At 45.5% G+C, this 24,025-nt stretch overlaps 1 protein-coding gene across 4 annotated transcripts in view; it reads left to right on the top strand.

Moving 5' to 3' along the window:
* The first annotated feature begins 809 nt into the window (after positions 1 to 809).
* Positions 810 to 24,025, top strand: part of LOC126236505 (pleckstrin homology-like domain family B member 1) — a 1,102,343-nt gene continuing 1,079,127 nt past the window's right edge. For all 4 annotated transcript variants that reach the window (XM_049945868.1, XM_049945867.1, XM_049945865.1 and 1 more), the window contains exon 1: positions 810 to 995. The gene's annotated coding sequence lies outside the window, so the exon portion shown is untranslated. The remainder of the gene's footprint in view (positions 996 to 24,025) is intronic.

Genomic DNA, 24,025 nt, shown 5'->3' with positions numbered 1-24,025 from the left:
GAGAAAAAGCTGAGAGCCAGTGATAATGAGAGATAGAGTATGTGACAATGGCAGCGAGGAATAGTGACAGCTGGAAGAGATGGCAGCAGTAGGAAGGACAGAATGAGATATTACCGGCAAGGGAGAGCAAGACGGAGACAGAGACAGTGAAAGGAGACTGTAGTAGTAGGACAGAATGAAGGGGACTGTGTGACACAGGAGACAATGATAGACAGACACAAAGAGAGAATGACAGTGAGTTGGACTGAATGAGTGAGCGAGAAAGAGCAACTGAGAGTGCATGGGTATGAGCGACTTACAGCTATGGACTAATGGGTGTGAGTTACAACTTGGGCAGGTTGTGGGAGTTCGAGGTGAGTTGCATGTTAAAAAACGCGCGAATATGTTCGATGCTAAGATTTTTGGGAACATTTTGAAAGCTTTTGAGGAGGGTAGAATGCGGCAGCGGGTATCCTACTTTTCAATCAGAATCTTTTAAACAGAAACATTCGCATTTATATGCTTCGATAGTAGCATTTTTCCGCTGGTTTAAATACTACAGCAGTTGCTGTGGAGATATGTCATTGAATCTGGAAAGACAGGACTTAACCTGCACATCTAACTAACGTGATGCTTTCACCTGTTCCCTGCACTCTGCAGTGTGAAAACAACGCATACCGCTATCTCAGTGCTGTTTGTACACCGACGGACATCCGCGCCGGGGACGCCGGAGCAACTGCGCATGCGCGGTGCGACGGAGTGGCTGATAGTGGGGGAGACAACGGCCTCGTGTCCTGTGCCGAGGAAGAGCCACTGTAGTCGAACGAAAACCGCCGCTGCCTCCTAGGCTGCTGCTCGGGCAGCGGACGCGCAACGAGCGTCGCGTGTCAATGTTTACGTGTAAGGACGCCAGCAGTTATTCGCTTTTCTACGACGCCGACGCGTGTGTGTGTTGATTAGTGATAAGTGAGGACGACGGCGAGCCGTCACGGCAAACCCAGGCAGCTCTGACAACGGTAAGTGACTGGTCACGATCTGAATAGAGTACTTGACGCCAGCACCGGTGATGTCCTATTTGAAATTTCGAATTCGTAGTGTGCGTGTTTTTGGGTAATCATTTTGTGCCGCTAGCTTCCCTGCAGTACGTTTAAGCAGCTGAGGAGAAACAATGCGCATTTTCGGTCTTTGCCTCGCCGACAGTGCATTCACTGCAAACGTGTCATCGTCAGCAAAGGACACAATGTTACGCCCGCGGAGGTCCAAAGGCTACTTACTGCCTTACGAGGTCTTTTTCGAGAACTATAATTTCGGAAAGATTTCGGGACTCAGACGTTTCTAAATTAAACGCACACTTTCTAACTAAATCTGCAGATATACTGTCATAGGGTGAAACAACAGTCCTAAAATTGCTCGATCACTGGCACGTACACGTAAAACAATACTTAAGATCGTAATCTGCATAGAGACAATCGAATGTGCAAGATGTTTTTTTTTTCACTCTTTCCAGCTCTAGTTTGCAAAGTCGCATGTCGTTTCTGATTATAACGGTAGCCAGTGTTGTATAACGACTCGAGCGAACAATTCGTGGCAAGCTTTGTTGTAATGAAGTATTTGCAAAGAGTATTTTTTCAAGTATAAACTATACCGAATTGTGTAGTAGATACAGTTATGAAATCTCTTGGGGGCCCTAAGACTTCGAAGATACTTCCGTTCACCTTCCTCAATGCTTAGACTATTATCAACATCGAGTCTGTGACGAGGGTGTTCTGACTCGTATTACTCTGTGAAAGAACTTTGTCGGAGGTCTTTAATAGAACTCTTTTTATAAAATATTTGGCCGTATACTGTGGTCCTTACATCTTTTATAAAGGCTGGAGCATGGTGATAGCTGGTATACCATAAAAGATTAGCCAGTGATATTTGACAATGTATTGCGGGCCTTAGTTCTAACGGGAGAATTCACTGGGCGCCGAACTGGTAAAAACCATAGTAAGAGCCATAGTTGCTGAAGATTCGTCGCCTTGAGCTGAGGAATACAGTAAACAGTGACGTCACTGCAACAAGTGGGCGTGACGCCATTGCATCTTGGCACTGCTCCTAGGTTGCAAATCGTGGCTATCGCAAATGGCATGCCGTCTACTTGGAGAAAGCAGATTAGTTTCATAGCAGAACAGTACTAGAAGAATATACCGCAAAAGAGCAAGCGTTTGTATGCAACATCTGCAAGAATTGTTATTTCTCAGAAACCAGCTTACGACAGGCTTCTGCATAAAGTAAGAGACTGTCAGGCAGATACAGTTAAAATTGCAGTCGCTACATTTGTTCATTTCGCTGTTGGTACTTTCTCTGGTCAAATGAATCACAACACGATACGGGATGAGAAGCACGGAATACCTGAAATATTCTCTTAACTTTATCGAACAATATTATAATCATCATCAGATCTGTAAGCCACATCCATGATCACGCCTATACTTCCAGAACTCTCATAAAAATAGAAGTGTCCTTAGCTGCTCTGTCACTTCGCAATTGTACTGTGACACGCATTGGTCAAGTTGAGTTACACGATAACCGCAGTCATCTTTTTTTTTTTCCACTCCTAACTGGAGATGGTTAATTTGTGACTCATGACGGTGCATAGCTGGTCAAGTTGAGTTACACGATAACCGCAGTCATCTTTTTTTTTCCACTCCTAACTGGAGATGGTTAATTTGTGACTCATGACGGTGCATAGCATCCTCTGATTAGAGATTCAAAATACTCACGTCCATTCATTGCTTCTTCCGTCACTCACAGCATGTTGGTCCATCCACGCTCAGCCGAAACGCTAAACTTTTGCCAGTATCAGGTCTGTTGTACAGGGCGCCTCAAACCTTTTGGGCCAAACTGAAACAGGTGATTGTGCGTCCACAGGTGATTATATTGAGACAGGGAACCAATGGTCGGAAAAACAGCGTACACCGCATAACAACATAATTCGTTCAAAGCGAAGACCGCTAGTCTCAATGTTCCTGCGAGATATGCTGCCACACTCCTTGGTTACTGTACCCCTTGTTGTCCATGAATGTGTGGTTTCAACACCACCGTGCACCAGCCAACTCCCGTCTTAACGTCCGCGAGCACCAGAACAACACGTACACTAGAGTGGAATGGGAGGTCCTGTCCCATTGCCAGCGCAATCACCGGATCTCGCACCTCTGGGGGTATGTCAAAACGTTGCTGTGTGAAACCACGGCAGACAACAATTAATACCTTTTTGCTAGGGTCCAAGCTGCCTATCTTGTGATGCAACAGAGATCAGGGATCTATAAGAGTGAGTGCAGCATAATTCCATGCACAATTGTCATGCATGCGCTGAGACTGGCGGTCGTCACTTTGAACAATTACAATGAGCTACCTTGCTGTTGTGCAGGGTGCTTCAAACCTCAACACGTCCATAACAAAATAAATATGCATACTTCCACTATGGGACTTAACATCTGAGGTCATCAGTCACCTAGACTTAGAACTACTTAAACCTAACTAACCTAGGGACATAACACACATCCATGCCCGAGGCAGGATTCGAACCTGCGACCGTAGCAGCAGTGCGGTTCCGGACTGAAGCGCCTAGAACCGCTCGGCCATGCATTTCAGACCAGTGGTTCCCTCTATCGACATAATCGGTTGTGGACTCACTATCACCTATTTCAATTTGATCCAAAAGGTTTGAGATACTCTGTATATCAGTATGCAGAACGTTACTTTACGTTAAGTGGCGGAGCGTACTTCCACTATATTGTGCCCCTCCCCCCCCCCCGCCCCTCCCCCCTCTGTTCTGTTTAGCTTGAGAATGATGGTTACGAAATAAGACCACCATTAAGGTTACGTATGAGTTAAAATTTCTCAGGTTTCACTGACCAATAAATTCATACTTATATTTTGGTGAAGTTGTCGTTGTCGAGAGTCGTGTGTAAGGAAGTATCTTCTATAGCTTTGGACGAAAACATTTTTATGGCTGTTACAACTCTGTCAGTGGTAATAACGTGCCGAAAATTGTTTACGCGCATATTACTTGACTGTTATTTAAACTAAGGGGGAGCGGTATGTATATTCGTCCAAACGGTCGTGGAAATGGGACTAAAACTCCATCCAGCTTAACAGGAGTGCTCGTCGCCGATTTTGACCACGGGTTTGTTTCGTAGTCTCAGAAGCTACGCTGCCGGGTTACTTTCCCTTACTGCTTATTGCAAAAACTTTGGTAAAGTACGTCATAAAGTGCCTAAAAGTATGTTACAGGTAGATTCGCACCAGACGTGGATAGAACGTCGCGTAGCAGAATAACATCCTTTTTCCTTGTCCCTTGTCTTCTTTGTAATTTAGAAATATTGTGAAAACACTTGCTGTACGCCGTTGATGGCATCTGTCAGGTTAAGGTAAATTCATGAAATATTTTTTCAAGAAATACAATATTGTTTACGGGCAGTGTAGACAGTCTTCAGAGGTCATATATTGTAAAGTTTAAGTAAATATCACATGCAAAAGCAAGTTATAAAAAGACAGATCAATAATCAACAAAAGCACGAAATCAAGAAATGTTACTGGCGGGGCGACGAAAAGACGTTCACTTAAACCCTTGTTATACGAGCGACTTCCTTTTCAATTGGCAATTTCCACTACAGTATTCCTGGCAAATTATTCGTGTACTGTCTCGGGAGTTCGTTTTTGTTTACACGACAGCACCAAAATTGCAAGTAGTGTGGCAGTTGTGTACTGTACAGTTGGACATCTGAACTGTATATACATCATACGCTACTTATAAAAAGAATAAATATGCTAAAGCAATTCAGGAACCGGCAATGATAATAGTGTTAAGTAATAAGCGAAGCAAAATTCATGATGAATATTCTTCATTAATCTTATATGGTAATTCTTCACACTGTGGAGAACTTAAGAGAATAGAAGTATCGTTTCAATGTTTCAAAACATTACTCGTGCAAATCGAGTACATACAAACACATCAAACAATAATTAGAAGGCTAGAGTTTAATAATATTTTTTATTTCGTACTTTTTTATATTCTAGGTGTCAAATAACATACTTTTTTTCTCGTTCAATAGACTTGAATTTTGCACTGTTGAGACTATTAAAAATATTTTTCACCTATTTTACATTCTTATTTATGCATAATTATGGATTTTTCTTTGACTAGGTATTGTAAAACCTAAATACCTTGAAGCTTTGTCATTTGATCTCTCATACTGGTAGTAGGAAAAATGGTTCAAATGGCTCTGAGCACTATGCGACTTCTGAGGTCATCAGTTGCCTAGGACTTAGAACTAATTAAACCTAACTAACCTAAGGACATCACACACATCCATGCCCGAGGCAGGATTCGAACCTGCGACCGTAGCGGTCGCTCGGCTCCAGACTGTAGCGCCTAGAACCGCACGGCTACTCTGGCCGGCGGTAGTAGGAATAATACTATGAAATTCACATACAAACTTTGCAGTGAGTAACGAAAAAAAAAAGGATTTAAGAAAACATTCAAACTGGCATGGACGTACTACCGTAAAAGCAATATTGCAAAACAGGCTAAACTCAGGCACTACGCTACTGTTGTACTACCAGAAGCACTCCACGCATTAGAAACGACCACAATCGGAGCATCAGGCATCCCAGAGACAGAAAAAATAGAACGTAACACTCTAAGAAAAGTTTTTGGAGCAATACACAGAGATGGTGTATAGATAAAAAGATCGATCAAAGAATTATAAGCTCACTCACACACACACACACACACACACACACACACACACACACACACACACACACACACACAGGTTCATAAGCTTGTTCAGAAAAAGCCGATTAACATTCTGTGGACACATACATCCTCGGTCCCGGATTCGAAACCCACCACCGCTTAAATTTTGATTAATAATCAGCATTGGCGGCTGAAGACTTTTGGCATAAGAAGCACCCTAATTCTGCCAACGTCCTTGTCAAAGACGGCGGAGGAGCCGACAGACATTCAGGGCACTCTTTTGTCCTTGGGGTGGCAATCTGCCCCTAAAGGATGGAAACCACTGCCTTAAAGACATATAATGTGTATCTACAGGACATGTGGCTTGTGGTTGAAAAAGTGTCGTAATGATCTGTCCATTGGTAAAAGATTCGGGAAGAAGGTTTCTAAAATTCAGGATGAAAGGATATCAAGATTCACTGATGACAGTGCCAGATTGAGTGAGAGTGAGGAAGAATTACATGATCTGCTGAATGGAATGAACAGTCTAATAAGTACAGAACACGGATTGAGAGTAAATCGAAGAAAGACGAAAGAAACGAGAAGTAGCAGATATGAGAACAGCGAGAAATCTAACATCAGGATTGATGGCCATGAAATAGATTAAGTTCAGGGATTATGCTACGTAGGCAGCAGAATAACCTATGACGGAACGAGCAAGGAGGACATCAGAAGCAGACTATCAGTGGAAAAAAGGGCATCGCTGGCCAAGAGAAGTCTACTAGTAAAAAACGTTGGCCTTAATTTGGGAACGAAATTTCTGGGATTGTACGTTTGGAGCACAGCATTGTATGGTAGTGGAACATAGACTGTGGGGAGGCCGGAACAGAAGAGAATCGAAGCATTTGAAATATAGTGCTATAGATGAATATTGAAAATTAGATGGAATGATAAGGGTTCTGCGCAGAATCGAAGGGGAAAGGAATACGTGGAAAATACTGACAAGGAGAAGGGACAGGATGATAGGACATCTGTTACGACACCAGAGAACGACTTCCATGTTACTAGGAGTAGTTATAGAAGGCAAAGACTGTAGGAAGACAGAGATTCGAATACATCCACCAAATAATTGAGGACGACGGTTGCAAGTGCTACTCGGAGATGAAGAAGCTGGCACATGAGAGGAATTCGTGGCGGGCCGCATCAAACCATTCAGAAGACTGATCACTTTTTTAAAAAAAGGAAATATTTCAATCAAAAAACCAATTGGTTTCAAGAAATAGAAGACCTAAAACAAGTTGGGATTAGCATTGAAATGATGCAAAATCGGAAACAAAATTATGAACACGAAATCTAAAGTAAAAGTAAGGAAGAAAACATGCAAAATATGGACAGAGCAAAGGAAACGGGAACACAGCCAAAGAATGAAAAGGTTTGGGAAGAGAAAATGGAGGAAACAAGAAAAAATGTATAAACATGTAACAAGCAAGTTAATCACTGTGCTGGAGGCAAAAATGTGTGGAGGTGATAATAATAATTAATAATAATAATAAATATTAAGAAACAAAAGCCATCACTGAAACAAGAGCGAGGACTGGATGTCTTATATTGTTAGATAACACTGTCCCCTCTTTACGCGTAGTTTTCAGCACAGTCGTCCTTTTAGAGCAATACACGCGCCTAGTTAACTGTCTACTTAAGTCATTGACCCACTCGCGATGACTGGAAGCTGATTTTACACATTGGTTCGTGATGTGTGCCCACCATGAGTATCAGAAATTCGTTGTTCAAGCCATCGCCGAGTCCATAATCTTCGCGGTTCTCTACGCTCTTCTTCGAGAATCACTAACAGGGTTAACGCAGCTATTATATGCGTGTGATTTATCGTAAGAAACATAATGATGTCCTTCTCCCCCTCCTCCCCCCGCCCCCTACCCCCTCTGTGAGATCGGATGTCCCAAACTCGTACACGTCACCGTTAGCTGTCTCATCTTGTGAGAGGACGACTTAAGACGGGCTTACGGCCGTGATGCAGTGCACTGACAACTTTCCCGTTCCGTCAACAATTTACTGTAAGCGTCCCCATTTGAAATGTGTAGAGGTATATTTGATTGAACATGCCATGTTAATTGATCTCAGTAGGGATGGAGGGAGGAAAGAAGAAAGGAAGAAAGAGTTTAGAATATCACGTCTCGTCGACGTCTAGGTCATTACCGACGGAGAGGAGAGCCGAGAAAGCGGTCATTCACCTAGAGTGGAGTGGTCAGGCTGCGTAAGAAGAAAACAGTAGTAGTAGCAGTAGTAGTAGTAGATCGAAGCAAGGCAGCCTATTGATAGATGCACTGCGAGGGATGCGGTGGTACGGTGCGTTACGGGCCGTTGACAGCGTTGGCCGCCGGCCAGAAGTCGTCTGTTGAGCGTTATCCGCGCGGTTCGTCCTTGGAGGCGGAGCGCACTCCGGCATGCCGACATCCCAGCTGCAGCTGCAGCGGCCATTGTAGAGTGCGCTGGCCACGCCGTAGCTGCACTGCTTAGCCCTGGCTTGTGGGTAGCCACGCAGCAAACCGGCTCCACAGCCGCTGTCATTGACTAGCGGAAACTCTGCTCCACTTCCGTGAGACTTTAACATCTATATTCCGGCGAGACACATTATGCTATGTGGAAGAGGGCACTTAAGTGTACCACTGTCACTCTACGCCCTATACTGTTCCAGTAGAGATTGCTGCGCGAGAAGAAAGATTATTTGTAATTCTGAGTGAGCGATAAAACCTCTTTAATTATATCAGCATTGCTTTTTTGCGACACATTGTTAGGAGCGAGCAATACTTGGTGAGCATTTTTGCGCTACATAAAGCTATGCCGTTTGTTGCAAATAGTATACGTTAAGTTACACCGTTTTTTATGGGTGCACTTTCACACGTGCTGCGTTTGTTGGTCGTAGAACGCCTAGCCGATACTCAATTGCGCTCCAAGTCTCTTCCAGCACCTCTCCAGTCACCGTCTCCACTACACCTCTTATTAGTCCACGCTTCAGGGTCTGGTGGACTGAACGCTTCACCCTCACCGTAACACAGCAAAAAACTCAAGAAGAGTTTGTCTAGTGATCATGGTTGCCTTGGTTCTGGACTGTCTTTACCGATCCATCTGTCCAGAATGTTTTCATCCAAGAACTGGTGAACAAAAAATCCCCAGTGTGGCGGTACACCATTTTGTTGAAACATTACCCATGGTACAAAAGACAGAGAAAAGAAACGAGATGCTGCCAGAGCAGTTGTAGAAGATATCTATAAAAACTTCACGATGAAGTTATCATTTGCAACAAACTGCATAGCTGTAACTGACATAATTCCTAACAAATATTTTTGTAGTAGGTGAAAGATTTTGACCACCCTGTCTAGGTACGTATGCTCTCTGCATTTTAAACTACGCCATGACGCACAGCGCTTGTTTTGCAGCGCCTGCCGCTAGGAGTTGTCTGAATATCTCCGTGACGCTTTGGCATTCGCTAAACGAATCTGTGATGAAAAGCGCGGCTATTCTTTGGCTCCTTTTTTCGTCCATAAATCCTTTGTGATGACGATCAAAGACTCAAGATACTTTCGTATCGCTCGAATGAGGTTTTTCCAAGAAACCTCCCTAGTTGTACCGCTCTTCTTGCGGTATCAACCTCCCCAACAATTAGCTTTGCTTGCTCGTTTCAGTATAAATGGTTCCGTGCGCATACTCTGATATTTTCTGGGCATGACTGCTTCCAGCGATGGTTCGCCAATCGTGTAATCATACAGTAAAAAAGAGTATGTATGCTTAATACGTCACATTTCTGTTGAGGCTCAGCTGTCAATATGTGCGCAGTATAGGCTATCATGCAGATTGTACAGTACATGGAACCCAGCAAATACGAGGGACGTTCAGTATGTAATGAGATACAGTTTTTTTATCGGCTGATTTCGGTTGAAAAATGCAGAATTTGTTGTGGGACATCGTGGAATATTTTCGCTTCAGCCACTATTGTTTCATTAAGTTCCGACAGGTGGGGCACTATACGTAGCGTTCATATACACTGCTGGCCACCGTAAATGCAACACCCTGAAGGAAGCATCCGAATCGAGTGAAATTTACACCATTAGTTCGCAGCGATGAGATATGCAACTGATTATAATTTCAGCGCAGACGCACATCACGCGCGCCTGTGGCGCCACCTCATAGCGTCATTTAAGGCTTGGCGATTTCGACGAGTGTACGTTCGGCACGTGTGTTTACCTTGTGGTTGTTTCACAAGACGATCAGTTATGCCTCGTAGACAACAGCGAACATCTTTTGATCAAGTATCCGAGTTCGACAGAGGAAGGATAGTGGCTTACCGAGATTTTGGATTATCATACAGAGAAATCGCTAGTCGTGTTGGACGAAACCAAACAACTGTAATGCGGATACGTGACCGTTGGATGCAGGAGGGTACGACGGACCGACGTGGTCGATCGCATTCACCTCGGTGCACCACTGCACGTGCTGATAGGCAAATTGTGCGCATGGCAGTGACGGATCGCTCAGTGACATCCCGAACCATAGCACAGCACATTGCGTCTGTAACGCATCATCCAGTGTCTGCGCGTACCATTCGATGCCGTTTACAGCAGAGTGGTCTGTCCGCAAGACGTCCATTGCTTCGTCTACCATTGACGCAGAACCACAGACGTCTCCGTCGCCAATGGTGTGATGACAGACGGATGTGGACGGCAGAATGGAATGACGTTGTCTTTACTGACGAGGCACGCTTCTGTCTGCAGCACCACGATAGTCAGATTCGAGTGTGGAGACACCGTGGAGAGAGGATGCTGGACAGCTGCATTATGCACCGCCACACTGGTCTTGCACCGGGTATTGTGGTATGGGGCGGTATTGGATATTACTCTCGCACGCCTCTAGTACGCATTGCCGGTACTTTAAATAGCCGGCGCTACATATCCGAGGTGCTGGAGCCAGTTGTCCTTCCTTACCTTCAGGGCTCGGCCACAGGAGTATTTCAACAGGTTAATGCGCGACCACACGTGGCACGCATTGTCCAAAGGTTCTTCGTCAATAACCAGATTGAATTGCTTCCCTGGCCGGCTCGCTCTCCGGATCTTTCGCCGATAGAAAACATGTGGTCCATGGTTGCTCAACGAGTGACCCAGATTACATCCCCAGCTGCAACACCAGATGATCTTTGGCAACGTGTGGAAGCTGCTTGGGCTGCTGTACCCCAGGAACACATCCAACGTCTCTTTGACTCAATGCCGAGACGTGTGGCAGCGGTGATCTCCAACAATGGCGGCTACTCTGGCTACTGATTCTGGCAGGAACCACATGTCACAGACGTCTGTAAACGTAATCATTTGATACTTGGTCAACATGTTATCTACAAAATAAATTTTGTTGTGCTACCTCTTGTCTTTCTTGGTGTTGCATTTACGGTGGCCAGCAGTGTAGTTTGTTTTTGGCGGAAAACCAGAGCATCGTCGATATTTGTAGGCGCCTAAAGAATGTTTACCGAGACCTGGCAGTGAACAAAAGCACGGTGAGTCGTTGTGCGAGGCCTCTGTTATCGCGACATGGTCGAGAAAACCTGTCCGATCTTCCGGGTGCCGGCCGGCCTCACACAGCTATCACTCCTGCAGTGTTCAACGTGTGGGCACATTCATTCGATGTGATCGACGGATCACAGACAGCTCGTTGCACAAATAGCAGTATCTGTTGGTAGCGCTGACACACTCGTCCATAAGTTAGCGTACTCGAAGTTGTGAGCCCGCTGGATTCATCACCGCGCAACAGAAGGCCGTAAAAAGCAACGTCAGACCGTCTGCGCGAAACTGCTTGCACGCTATAAGGCTGATCATGACAAATTTTTGTCGAACATCGCCATAGGCGATGAAACGTGGTTCATCACTTCGAAATAGAAACAAAAAAGCAGTCCATGGAGTGGCGCCATACCACCTTTCCGATGAAAAACTTCAAAGCCGCAACCTCAGCCGCTACAGTTATAGCGACGGCATTCTGGGACACTGCAATTAAGAAACTGAAGTGTACTGTGTTACCCTCAGGAAATAGAAGAAACGACTTCGCGCGTTCGTCGCCACAAAAATGCAGGTGGGCTGCTCGTCTCCATAACAACGCAAGGTCTGACTAGTCTGCGCACCCGATAGGCGCTCACAAACCTTCATCGGGCTGCTATTCCTCATTCACCCTACAACACGGATCTCTCAATGTCCGACTTCCACCTGTTTGGCCCAATGAAGGGTGCACTCCGCTAGAAGCAGTACGTGGATGATGGTGTAAGGCTGGTTTCGTTGAACAGAGATTATGTTGAAAAATAGGGTTTCGTAGCCAAAAGAGTGGGGAGTACTATGATATACTGGAGTTCTGAATAAAACCAACCTGTTTTCAGAAAAGAATGTTGCCTTACTTGTTGAGTATTTTGGCCAACAGCCTTGCCGCATGGTAACACCGGTTCCCGTCAGATCACCGAAGTTAAGCGCTGTCGGGCTGGGCAAGCACTTGGCTGGGTGACCATCCAGTCTGCCGAGCGCTGTTGGCAAGCGTGATGCACTGAGCCTGTGTGAGGCAAACTCAGGAGCTACTTGATTGAGAAGTAGCGGCTCCGGTCTCCGAAACTGACATACGGCCGGGAGAGCGGTGTGCTGACCACATGACCCTCCATATCCGCATCCAGTGACTCCTGTGGACTGAGGATGGCGTGGCGGCCGGTCGGTCCCTTTGGGCCTTCATGGCCTGTGCGGGAGGAGTTTACTTGTTGAACGCCACTCGAAAATCGCAATGACTGCACCGTAACAGTGTGTCTTGCCACTGAGCGAATATTATGCTGCACCAAATACGTATGTAGTTAAATGTTCCGCATTGAACTCGCGACCTTCCTGTAATCTGACACGAATTTTACACAAACATTCGTAAAAACTGTGACATAAATACGGATACGTGTAACTGAAACGAATATTATAATGCAGATTACGCACATTTCAGTAGGATTACAGTAAATGCTCATGAGCTCTAATATTGAGTGTTTTATGAAGAACAAATTTGTTGCAATAAAAGCCTCCGAACGTCATTATATAGGATCAAAAGGGGCCTGGATCGTATTACCATCAGGTTTAGGTACTAGTACAAAATTCAAGTGACAGAAAAGTGATCGACAAATTATATCACAGAATATTTGACTGGCAGCGTATCAGGAAATCGTGCAAGCAAGTCTTCAAAGTAGGCTTGCTCGTGCTCACAGCTTGATAGTGACTACGTGGAAGTGAGAGGAGGAAAGTGCCCCCACCATGTGTCGTGTTCGTGGGAAACTTATGTTTTCTGGTCTGTAGACTGCGTAAGGCAATCGAACTCGTCACTACTTGCAGGGTGTTCGAAATTCACTAAGAGCTGAGGTGATGGAAAGGTGGTAGAACTCACAATGAAGAACCGTTATCATAGAAATATTCGTGTATAACGACAAAGAACATTCATATCTCGAGAACAGCCTTCAAAAAGATACAGTCGCAGCCAAGAATATACTGCAGGCCAAAACATGCACACTTAAAAGGGAACAGACATTAGTAAACAAATAGGGGTTACGGAATGCTGTTAATGTAAAAGCTAAGTTCAAGCTCTGCATGTTGCAGTTAAGGGCGTGTAGCTAGCTGCTACATCGCTCCAGCTAGAAACAGTTGCTCGCGCCACGTCATTACGCATCTCTGTCCCAAGGCGCGAACAGCAAAACCGTAACGAGGCTACAGGCGGCATATGTCTGGAGCCGAACGCGATAACCGCTATAGCTATAGCCGCTGATGTCCTAAGAACGGGGCTGAGACGGCTGCGTCTCCGAGTTTTATGACCTCGGAGTGACTGGTACTCGCAAGCTTCCCACCTCAAAAAAATAGGTCCCCTGCCAACTGCTCAGAAGGGAGCAAAGCTCTGCTCGCTGGGACACAGAGAGCACATAATGCCTTCGTTCCTTAGAGGTTTCCCATAACGAGAAGGAGGGAGTTTTATGTATGAAGGCGCGGATCAAAATTTCAGCGGTTTCTGAATTTGTGACGTCTTTCTTTGTTATTGATCTCACGCGGGCGCTAATGTACGTGTCTCCACTTTTGGCGAGGCCAGCTGCTCAAGCTGCTATGGGGAGATAAACCGAAGATAGGTTAGATGGGTTAGGAGTGATTATTTTACCTTCCAGATGGGTATGCCACTAGCGTCTGTTCACTGAGCTGTACACACATCAAAACTGCAACGTTAATATAAAATGATAGTGCGTCGACTGACGAATCCGCATTCAGTTGCTCGACATCAGTACTGTAGCTGACCTGTCCTAAAAACTCTTAATACTGTCGTAGAAGCATTGGCAAAGTGAACTCTTACATTAACCTGCATGAAATAGCTATAGGTCCCTTTCGTTACTTGTTAGTTATTTACTAAATGTTTGCAGTATATTGTCTACATACAATTCAGAAGTTAGACTTTGGCCGAAAAATATGAGTCCAATTATTCGTGTTATACTTCTTGCACACCTCACAGTTTTTTTCACGTTATGAAGAAGCTCTTGATTTCATGGATACTACTGCTTCTTAAGTCTATATTAAGTTGCGAAAGGACGAACTCCGGTCTAATCTGTTGTTCACCCCTTAACTCGTCCCGCTGTTAAAATTAAAGATCCCGAAATGCAACTCTGATATATTTTTAAACGCGTGTTTTGGTAGCCCCTTCCTTCACCGGGTGAGGAAACTGAGACACGTTTGTATTCCATAACTCCGTAAATATAATAAAACTTCCCTATATATTGCCACTGGATTAAAAAGCCATGAAACTATTCATAATCATTTGACATCCACTGGCCTCTTTTCTGTCTTTTTTTTCCTTTTTGCCATGAGTCTTCTGACTGGTTTGATGCGGCCGACCACTAATTCCTCTCCTGTGCCAACCTCTTCATCTAAGAGTAACACTTGCAGCATACGTCCTCAGTTATTTGCTGGGTGTATTCCAATCACTCTTTTCTTTTACGGTTTTTACCGTCTACAGCTCCCTCTACTACCACGGAAGTTATTCGCTGATGTCATAACAGATGTCTTGTCGTTCTGTGTCTCCATGCCAGTGTTTTCCATATATTAGTTTCCTCGCCGATTTTGCCGAGAAGCTCTTCATTCTTTACCTCATCTTCCGTAAAACCGCATGTCAAATGCTTCGAGTAAAAATATGGCGTTTCAGACTCTGATCGCTGTCATAACAGGGAAGCAATAGTTCCGTATTAACAGGTTACTCTATAACTGAAATATATGATCTGAAGATGGGCAGCTAGCCTGAAACCGGTTATTGAAAATAAAAAATAGCGATCAGAGCCTAAAATTCCATATTTTTATTCAAAGAACGATCGTGGAAATCCCAATAGGACAACCATGTCTAGTTTTGATAAAAACGATTATAATCTTTTCTGGTTTTCCCACAGTTCATGTTCCACTACCATACGATTCTTTGTTCTAAACGTACATTCTCAAAAATTTCTTCCTCAAATTAAGGTCTTTGTTTGATACCAATAGACCTCTCGACCAGGAACACCATTTTTGCCAATGATAGCGTCCTTTTTATTTCTCTTTGCTCCGTCCGTCATGGGTTATTTTGCTGCCTAGATAACAGATTCCTTAACTTCATCTTCATCGTGATCACGAGTTTAGATGTTTCGTTACTCGCTGTTCTCATTTCTGCTACTTCTCATTACTTTGGTGGTCCTCCGATTTACTTTTTGTACTCATTAAACTGTCCATTATAGTGACCAGATCCTGTAATTCTTTATTTTCACACAGGATATCAATGTCATCAGTAAATCTTATCATTTATATCCTTTTACCCTGAATTTTGATTTCAATGTTGAATCTTTCTTTCATATCCGTCATTGCTTCTTCGATGTATAGATTAAACAGTAGGGGCGAAAGACAACATGCCTGTCATACTCTTTTTTTAATCCGTGCACTTCGTTTTTGGTCGTCCTCTCTTACTGTTCCCGCTCGGCTCTTGTGCATATTGTATATTATCCGTATTTCCCTACAACTTACTCCTATTTTTCTCTGAATTTCGAACATCTCGCACTGTTTTACATTGCCGAACGAATTTTCAGGTCGACAAATCCTATGAGCGTGTCTTAATTTTTCTTCACTATTGTTTCCATTGTCATCCGTAATGTAAGAAGTGTTTCATTGGTGCCTTCCCTAAAAGCAAACTGTTCCGTTATCTAAAATATCCTGAATTTTTTCATTTTTCGGTGTATTATTATTGTCAGTGTCTTGGATGAATGAGCTGTAAAGTTGATTGAGCGATAATTCCCGTACTACTAAGCTCTTCCAACATTCGGTATTGGGTGGATGTTGTTTTTCCTGAGGCCTGACGGTATATCGCCATACATTCACACCAACGTGAATAACCGTTTTGCTGCCTCTTTACTCATGAAAACTGCGCCTAGTGAAATTTGCGGCCAACCAGGAATCTATGAAATCCCAATATCTGGTCCCTTTGCGTCACCCCTTACCTGCGCCCAGGCCTTCGTAATTACTCTAACTACTCCCTAGACACGACCAACTGCACCCCGATGGAACACATCTACAATAGTAGCCGACTGTCTGGACAAAGAACCTTAGTACCGCTCCAGCTGTCGTAGAGATGATATTGTACGACTAATGTATTTGTCACAATAGTTTGGATATGGAAATTTCAACGACCATTCACTGTAAGCCACATTGCTGCTATGAAGGTTATTCTTACATAGTGAAAAGAGCGAAAGAAGATGGGTCTGTGACGTGGCGCTGTTCAAGCCAGGAAACAAACCACTGCCGAGGAATGCTTAAAACCAAGAATTCGGCTGCGCTTTTTCACTCGAGCATCATTGTGGAGCTCCGGATGATGCTCGCTTGGAAGTAAGGAAGACGTTGAACCAGGCGAAGAAAAGGGCAGGAGAGGAAGGGATTCCCAAAATATTTTCTGATGAGCTGGGATGCCTACATAATCGAGGGTATGATTTTGTCACTGAAATGCCAGAGCAGGAAACAACGAAGAGAACCCCCCAGGGGGTCCACAACTCTTTTGTGGATACGTGCGTAGCGAGCACGGGACCCCAAGCTAATGTGGCCTTCCTTCCTTTCTGGGCTGCATACCTTCCCTTTCCGCATCCTTCCCCATCCAGTCTTCGCCTCCCCTCCTCACCTCCGCTACTTTCCTTCCCTTTCTCCCCCTCTGGAAGTATGTTTTGTGCCTACGTCCGAAGACAGACGTTCGGAACTGTAACACATTCTTTGATTTCTCCGCTTGCAAGTCTTCGTCCTTCTCTGTCCTTCTCTTTTCCTTACCTCTTCTCTTTGCCCTTTTCTCCGCTGCGGCGTTTGAGACCTCTCTTCTTTCCTTTCCCTGTCTCTTTTTTCCTCCCTGTCCATGTCTGAAGGCCGACCCACGCATTTCCATGCGTAGCCGGTGACGGGGTAACGCGTAATTCCCCGCCCCTGGTAGACAGGTAGGACACGTACGTACCCCCTGGTAAAGGCCAGGCCCAGGGAGGGGTCATTACCCGAGCTGATACCTTCCGAAAGTGCCGATTGGTCCCTCCATCCGTTTCTCGGGAGGTGTGACCTGAGGTGTGAACAATCACCTAAGGCGGGAGTGCCCTCAGAGAGGGCCCCCACAAGGAAGGAGCGCGCCATCGGAGACGCCGGTAATCATGGGGGATACTTTCGCAATGGTTTCCTCTTCTTCTACTATGTCTGCTCACAAGCGTAAGTTCAATGAGTCTCAGACACACAGTCCTTCCATCGTTGCCACAGTTCCTTGTTGTTTCTTGGTCTGACGAAGGTCACGACTTCTCCACGGTCAACCCTTTCATTATTCAGAAAGGTGTCGACGCAATTGCATGTCCTGTAAAGTCTTGTTCCAGATTACGAAATGGCACCTTGTTGTTAAAAACAGTCAGTGCCCTGCACAAAAATTGCTGCATTCTTCACTGCTACACACCTTCCCTGTCCGGGTGGAACCGCACCGTACTTTAAATTCATCATGTGGGGGTCGTTTATACACGGTCCCTTGACGGATTGTCTGACGAGGAAATTCAGCACTACCTGTCCGACCAGGGCGTAACGGCTGTTCATAGAGTTACGAAAAGGGTTGACACGAACATCATTCCAACCCGCACTGTCTTCTTGACATTTGACAAAGTTCAACTCCCATCGAAAATCAAAGCAGGCTATGAGATTATTTCCATTCGCCCTTACATCCCAAACCCTACGCGTTGCTATCGGTGTCAGCGGTTCAATCATACCAGCCAGTCCTGTTCCAATCCGGCCAAATGTGTTAAGTGTGGCAAGGATGCCCATGAGGGTGCTTGTCCACCTCCATCCCCTCGTTGCATCAACTGTATGGGTGACCACGCTGCTTCCTCTCGAGATTGTCCCATTTTTAAAGACGAGAAAGCTCATTCAGGAAATCAGAGTGAAGGAAAAGGTGTCGACCTTTGCTGCTCGAAAATTATTCGCCAGTCGACAGCCTACCGTGCCTCAGACAGGAAAATACAGCACTGTCCTTGCCTCTCCTCGGCCAACAACGGAGGCGGCCACGCAGACTTGTGACCTCACCTTTAGTGCCATGGTCGTCAGATCGGCCAGCGCAAAGATCGCCCGTTCAACCTCCCCACTTTCGCCTGCCCACTCTATGGCTCACCCTTCATCGGGTTCTGCTAAATGTCGAGCCCAAAAGTCAGACACCAACACTTCGAAAAAAGAGCATACTCATGTAGATTTTTTACGTACCCCAACTTCACAACCATCGGTTTCTCCTTAATCTAAACATAATGTTCCAAAGAAGGCTAATAAGAAACCCAGTTCATCTTCTCCTCCGCCAAGGCGTGTCTCATCTACAGCACCACCTGGCGGAAATCGCCCTCGGCCGTCTTCTGTGTCGCCGAGGCGCACTGCTGGCACCCGATCAACCGGCCGATCGCTGGTGGCAGGAGCTGCTCCTGAACAACCTATGGGTCAGGATCTTCTGCCTTCGGCTGAATGCCATTCCATGCTGTCGGTCGCAAGCTCTGAGCAGTCGTTGAGTTGACGGCAACTTTGGTCACATTCCTCCATTTTCTGTTCACCCTATGTCCATTATCCACTGGAATATCCGCGGCATTCGAGCCAATCGGGATGAATTGTCGATCCTCTTACGATCCTACTCGCCGGTCATCTTCTGTCTTCAGGAAACAAAGCTGCGTCCCCATGACCGCTTTGTTCTCTCCCATTTTCAGTCCGTCCGATTTGATCTCCCCTCTGTTGAAGGCACTCCAGCACATGGAGGACTCATGATTCTTCTCCATGATACTCTCCATTATCACCCAATCACCTTAAACACTTCCTTCCAAGCTGTCGCTGTACGTCTTTCCCTTTCTGGATATACCTTTTCTCTTTGTACTGTATACATTCCATCGTCCACATCAATGGCACGAGCTGATCTCCTTCATCTTCTTCTTGGTCAGCTTCCACCCCCCTATTTGCCCACCACCCGCTTTGGGGATCTCCACATCCTTGTCTGCGTGGCTCACTATTCCTAGACGTCTTCCACCAAGCGTATCTAATTTGCCTCAACACTGGGGACCCTACATTTTTGTCTGCCTCCACGACAAATTTCTCTCATTTAGACCTTTCGGTCGGTACTGTTCCGCTAGCCCGGCGCTTCGAATGGTTCGCCCTTGATGATACACACTCGAGTGACCACTTTCCATGTGTCCTTAGACTGCAGCCTCAACTGCCATATATGCGCCCGCGACGCTGGAAGTTTGCCCAAGCCGATTGGACACTTTTTTCGTCTCTAGCGACATTCGATGACCGTCACTTTCCTAGCTTCGACGATGAGGTCACACATATTACAGACGTTATTCTTACAGCTCAGCTGCGGAACGTTCAATACCACGTACCTCCGAATTGACCCGGCGCCCCCCAGTTCCTTGGTGGAACGAGGCATGCCGTGACGCAATACGTGAGCGGCGACGTGTTCTTCGCGTTTTCAGACACCATCCTACTTTGGCCAACTGTATTCGTTATAAGCAGTTCCGTGCGCGATGCCGTCGCGTCATCCGCGATAAAAGAAGGCAAGCTGGAAATTCTTTACTAGCTCATTTAACACCTTCACTCCCTCCTCGGAAGTTTGGAGTCGGATTCAACGGTTATCAGGCGCGCCTAGTTTCTCCCCGGTCTCTGGGCTCACTGTCGCGTATGATACATGGACCCCATCGCAATTTATAATTCATTGGGTCAACACTTTGCTGAGATTTCGAGCTCTTCAAATTACCCGCCAGCGTTACTCCCGAAGAAACGTGCAGCGGAAGTGCAACCTCTTGCTTTCTCCTCTCAAAATCGCGAAAGCTATAATACTGTTTTCTCCATGCTGGAACTCCAACATGCACACTCTTCTTCTCGCTCCTCCGCCCCAGGACCGGATGGTATCAACATCCAAATGGTGCTGCATTTATCAACCCATAGTCTGCGTTACCTCCTTCGCCTTTATAATCGAATTTGCACCGACAGTACTTTTCCCAGACGATGGCGGGAAGCTATCGTCGTTCCTGTTCCAAAACCTGGAAAGGACAAAAATCTCCCCTCTAGCTATCGCCCCATTTCTCTAACGAATAGTCTATGTAAGGTTTTGGAGCGTATGGTGAATTGCCGTTTAGCTTGGTGGCTGTAGTCCCGCAGTCTTTTAACATCTGCCCAATGCGGTTTCCGAAAGCATCGTTTTGCAGTTGACCATCTTGTTGCTCTCTCCACTTATATCATGAACAATTTTCTCCAGAAACGCCAAACAGTAGCAAAATTTTTTGATCTGGAGAGAGCATACGATACCTGTTGGAGGACAGGCATCCTCCGCACACTGTTCTCTAGGGGCTTTCGAGGTCGGCTGCCCATTTTTCTTCGCGAATTTATGGCAGAGCTCACATTTAGAGTGCGGGTGAACACTACTCTCTCCCATACTTTCTCCCAAGAAAACGGGGTACCCCAGGGCTCCGTGCTGAGTGTTGTACTGTTTGCCATTGCCATAAATCCAATTATGGATTGTCTCCATCCTGATGTCTCGGGCTCCCTCTTTGTGGACGATTTTGCAATCTACTACAGCTCTCAACGGACCAGCCTTCTTGAACGACGTCTTCAAGGATGTCTCGATCGCCTCCACTCTTGGAGCATCGAAACCGGCTTCCGTTTTTCTCCCAGTAAGACCGTTTGTGTTAATTTTTGGCGTCGTACGGAGTTTCTTCCTCCCTCCTTACATCTAGGACCTGTCGACCTTCCGTTTTACGACGTCGCTAAATTCTTGGGTCTTATGTTTGACAGAAAACTGTACTGGTCCTCCCACGTTTCCTATCTTTCGGCTCGCAGTCTGCGATCCCTCAGCACCCTCCGTGTCCTGAATGGTACCTCCTGGGTAGCGGACCGAGTGGTCCTTCTCCGCCTCTATCGCGCCTTAGTGCGCTCGAAATTGGACTATGGAAGCATAGTTTACTCCTCTGCTCGGCCGTCTATTCTTCGGCGTCTCGACTCTATCCACCACCGTGGATTACGTTTAGTGTCTGGAGATTTTTACACCAGCCTTGTGGAAAGCCTTTATGCTCAGACTGCTGAACCTCCGCTGTCCAATCGGCGAGCAGTCCTTCTGAGTCGTTATGCTAGCCATCTGTCTTCCATGCCTGCTCCATTCTCTTTCCTTCCGCTTGCCTCAAACCTTATTGACAACTTGGGGTACAGCACCGCCTTGGCTCCGTCCCCGTGATCTGCCTGCTCCGTGACCTTTGTCAATTTCCCAAGGATGGTACCCCTTCACTTGTTTATCGTTGGGCATTTACTGCTCTATGTGCACAAATGAAGGAAGCCACATTTATTTACACTGATGGCTCGAAAAACATCGTTAGGTGTAGGGAGTGCCTATATTGTTGGCGACATCCCAAATCGATTTCGGCTTCCCGACCAGTGTTCGGTGTATACTGCGGAGCTTTACGCTGTTCTCCAGGTTGTCCAATACATCCGTCGCCATCAGCGGATACAGTATGTTATCTGTTCAGATTCTCTCAGCTCTCTTCTCAGTCTCCAAGCTCTCTACCCTGTGCACCCTGTGGTCCACCGGATTCAGGATTGTCTGCGCTTGCTCCACCTGGGGGGCGTCTCGGTGGCGTTCCTCTGGCTCCCAGGACACGTTGGTATCTGTGGAAATGAGGCGGCCGGTATAGCGGCCAAGGCTGCAGTCTCTCTTCTTCGGCCAGCTATTCAGTCGATTCCCTTCGCCGATCTACGGAGCGTTTTATGTCGGCGTGTTGTTCTTTTATGGCACGCACATTGGTCGACACTTCCCCATAATAAATTGCGGGACGTGAAAGCTCTTCCTTGTGCTTGGACCTCTTCCTTCCGAACGCGTCGTCGGGAGGAGCTAATTGTAACTAGACTGCGGATAGGGCACTGTCTTTTTAGCCATCGACATCTTTTAAGCGGCGATCCTCCCCCACTCTGTCCCCACTGCTCTCAGCTGTGGACGGTAAGACACCTTTTGAGTGCCGCTATTTTACTCCGTTACGCGCCCGTCTACAGCTGTCGCCTGATATATCGTCCATTTTAGCAGATGACACGCGCTCGGCCGATCGCGTTCCCGAGTTTATTAGTGCCAGTGAGATGACGTCAGTCATTTGAAGCTCTTTTTGGGGACAACCAACCCCTTTCTGTAATGGATTTTTAAGCTTTTCTTCTGCTTTTAGTTTCTCCAATTTTTTGAGTTTCGTTCCCATTGCTGCTGGTTTCCATTTTCGTTTTTTACCGTTTCGTAAGCCACAGACCGGGCGCTAATGACCATAGCAGTTTTGCACCCCAAAACCAAAACAAAAAAACAAAGAAAACGAAGAGAACTTCATACTACCAGCGGCAAAAACCACAGGCCAATGAGAGATGAACAGGCAAGAGACGTATTTTAAAGTAGTCACTAGCAGCTGTTTTCTGTTGAGCGACGGCAAATTACGAGAAAGGATAATTGGTTTTAGCGGAAGAGCAGGGAGAGGGGCTTTAAGAAGTAAACAACTTTTTTGTGGGTGTAAGTTAAAGTGCTGTAGCAAACAGTTTCCGCAAATATACACCGTTCACGCTGACTTCGCGAGGACAAACAAAGACACAAACGTCCAACCAGTTGGCTTTGCATTATTGCCAAACAAAAGAAAAGAGACGTACATCCTTCTTCTCCGAAATTTGGTGGAAAATATCCAAAATGGAAACCTGCAAACATGACCGTAGAATTCGAGTCAGCAGGCAAGATCGGGGATTAAAGTTGTACTACCGACAACGGAAGAGCATGTAAGTTATTCCCACATGAAAAAGTCTTTCTGGAGAAAAGTACAACATCCAGGACTTACTCATGAATTGTGAGAGAAAATTTCAGTGGGCGCAATTTTCATTACACCGAGGGCAACTGTGTGCCCTGAACCTCTGTCAGCTTCTCTGCCCTCTTTGACAAAGGCCATTGACAGAATGAGGGTGACGTCCTAGGCCGTTGCTGATGATTTTTATTTGAAATTTAAGCAGTGGCGGAGTTATAACCGGCAACCGAGGACGTTTTGATTGCTAATCAAACACGCTACAGCTAGACTTTATCTTTTGAAATACAGCAAAAAAAAAAAAAAAAAAAAAAAAAAACTTAGCCCAACTAGAATCCATTTATCTTATTTATGTCCGGCAAACTCCATTTCAGTTGCACTCATAATTACATATCGCATTCCAATATATTTTGCTATAAAATCGCTTTTCTGTTTTTGCTACTAGTTGACAGCGTATGTTTCTCCATTATTCATCGGCGAGACGCCAGTTTTTGAATGGTTATCGCAGTTAAATATTTGTTTCTGCCATAGGTCAAAATTGGTAACAGGATCTTTCCTTTCCAGACAAATCAAAAGCTTTGTTTTCACAATCCTATTAAGATTGTCGAAAGCATTTCATTTATGATAGTCTCCTCCTTTTCTGCCCATCCAGTAATTCTCTCCAACTGCCTTAAATATAAAACACCACGTACAATTTGTATGAATTCATTGTTTATTAGTATTACTTTCTTTTCAGTATGTTGGTTATACAGTATTTTACTATGACAGTAATTATTCAAGTCTGCTTCCAAACTAACCCTCTTACGTGATATTATTTGTTAAAGCTTACCTACACTGGAAGTCAACACTTCCTCACCAAATGCTGGTGGTCTACGCATATGTTACAAACTGTTAGTGTTTGCAAATGTCGCATTCAGATATTTCTAACAGTGTAA

Source organism: Schistocerca nitens, chromosome 2 (genome assembly GCF_023898315.1).
Source record: "Schistocerca nitens isolate TAMUIC-IGC-003100 chromosome 2, iqSchNite1.1, whole genome shotgun sequence".
NCBI classification, from domain to species: domain Eukaryota; kingdom Metazoa; phylum Arthropoda; class Insecta; order Orthoptera; family Acrididae; genus Schistocerca; species Schistocerca nitens.
Note: the sequence above shows the minus strand (reverse complement) of the source record. Positions and strands in the feature narration are given on the sequence as shown.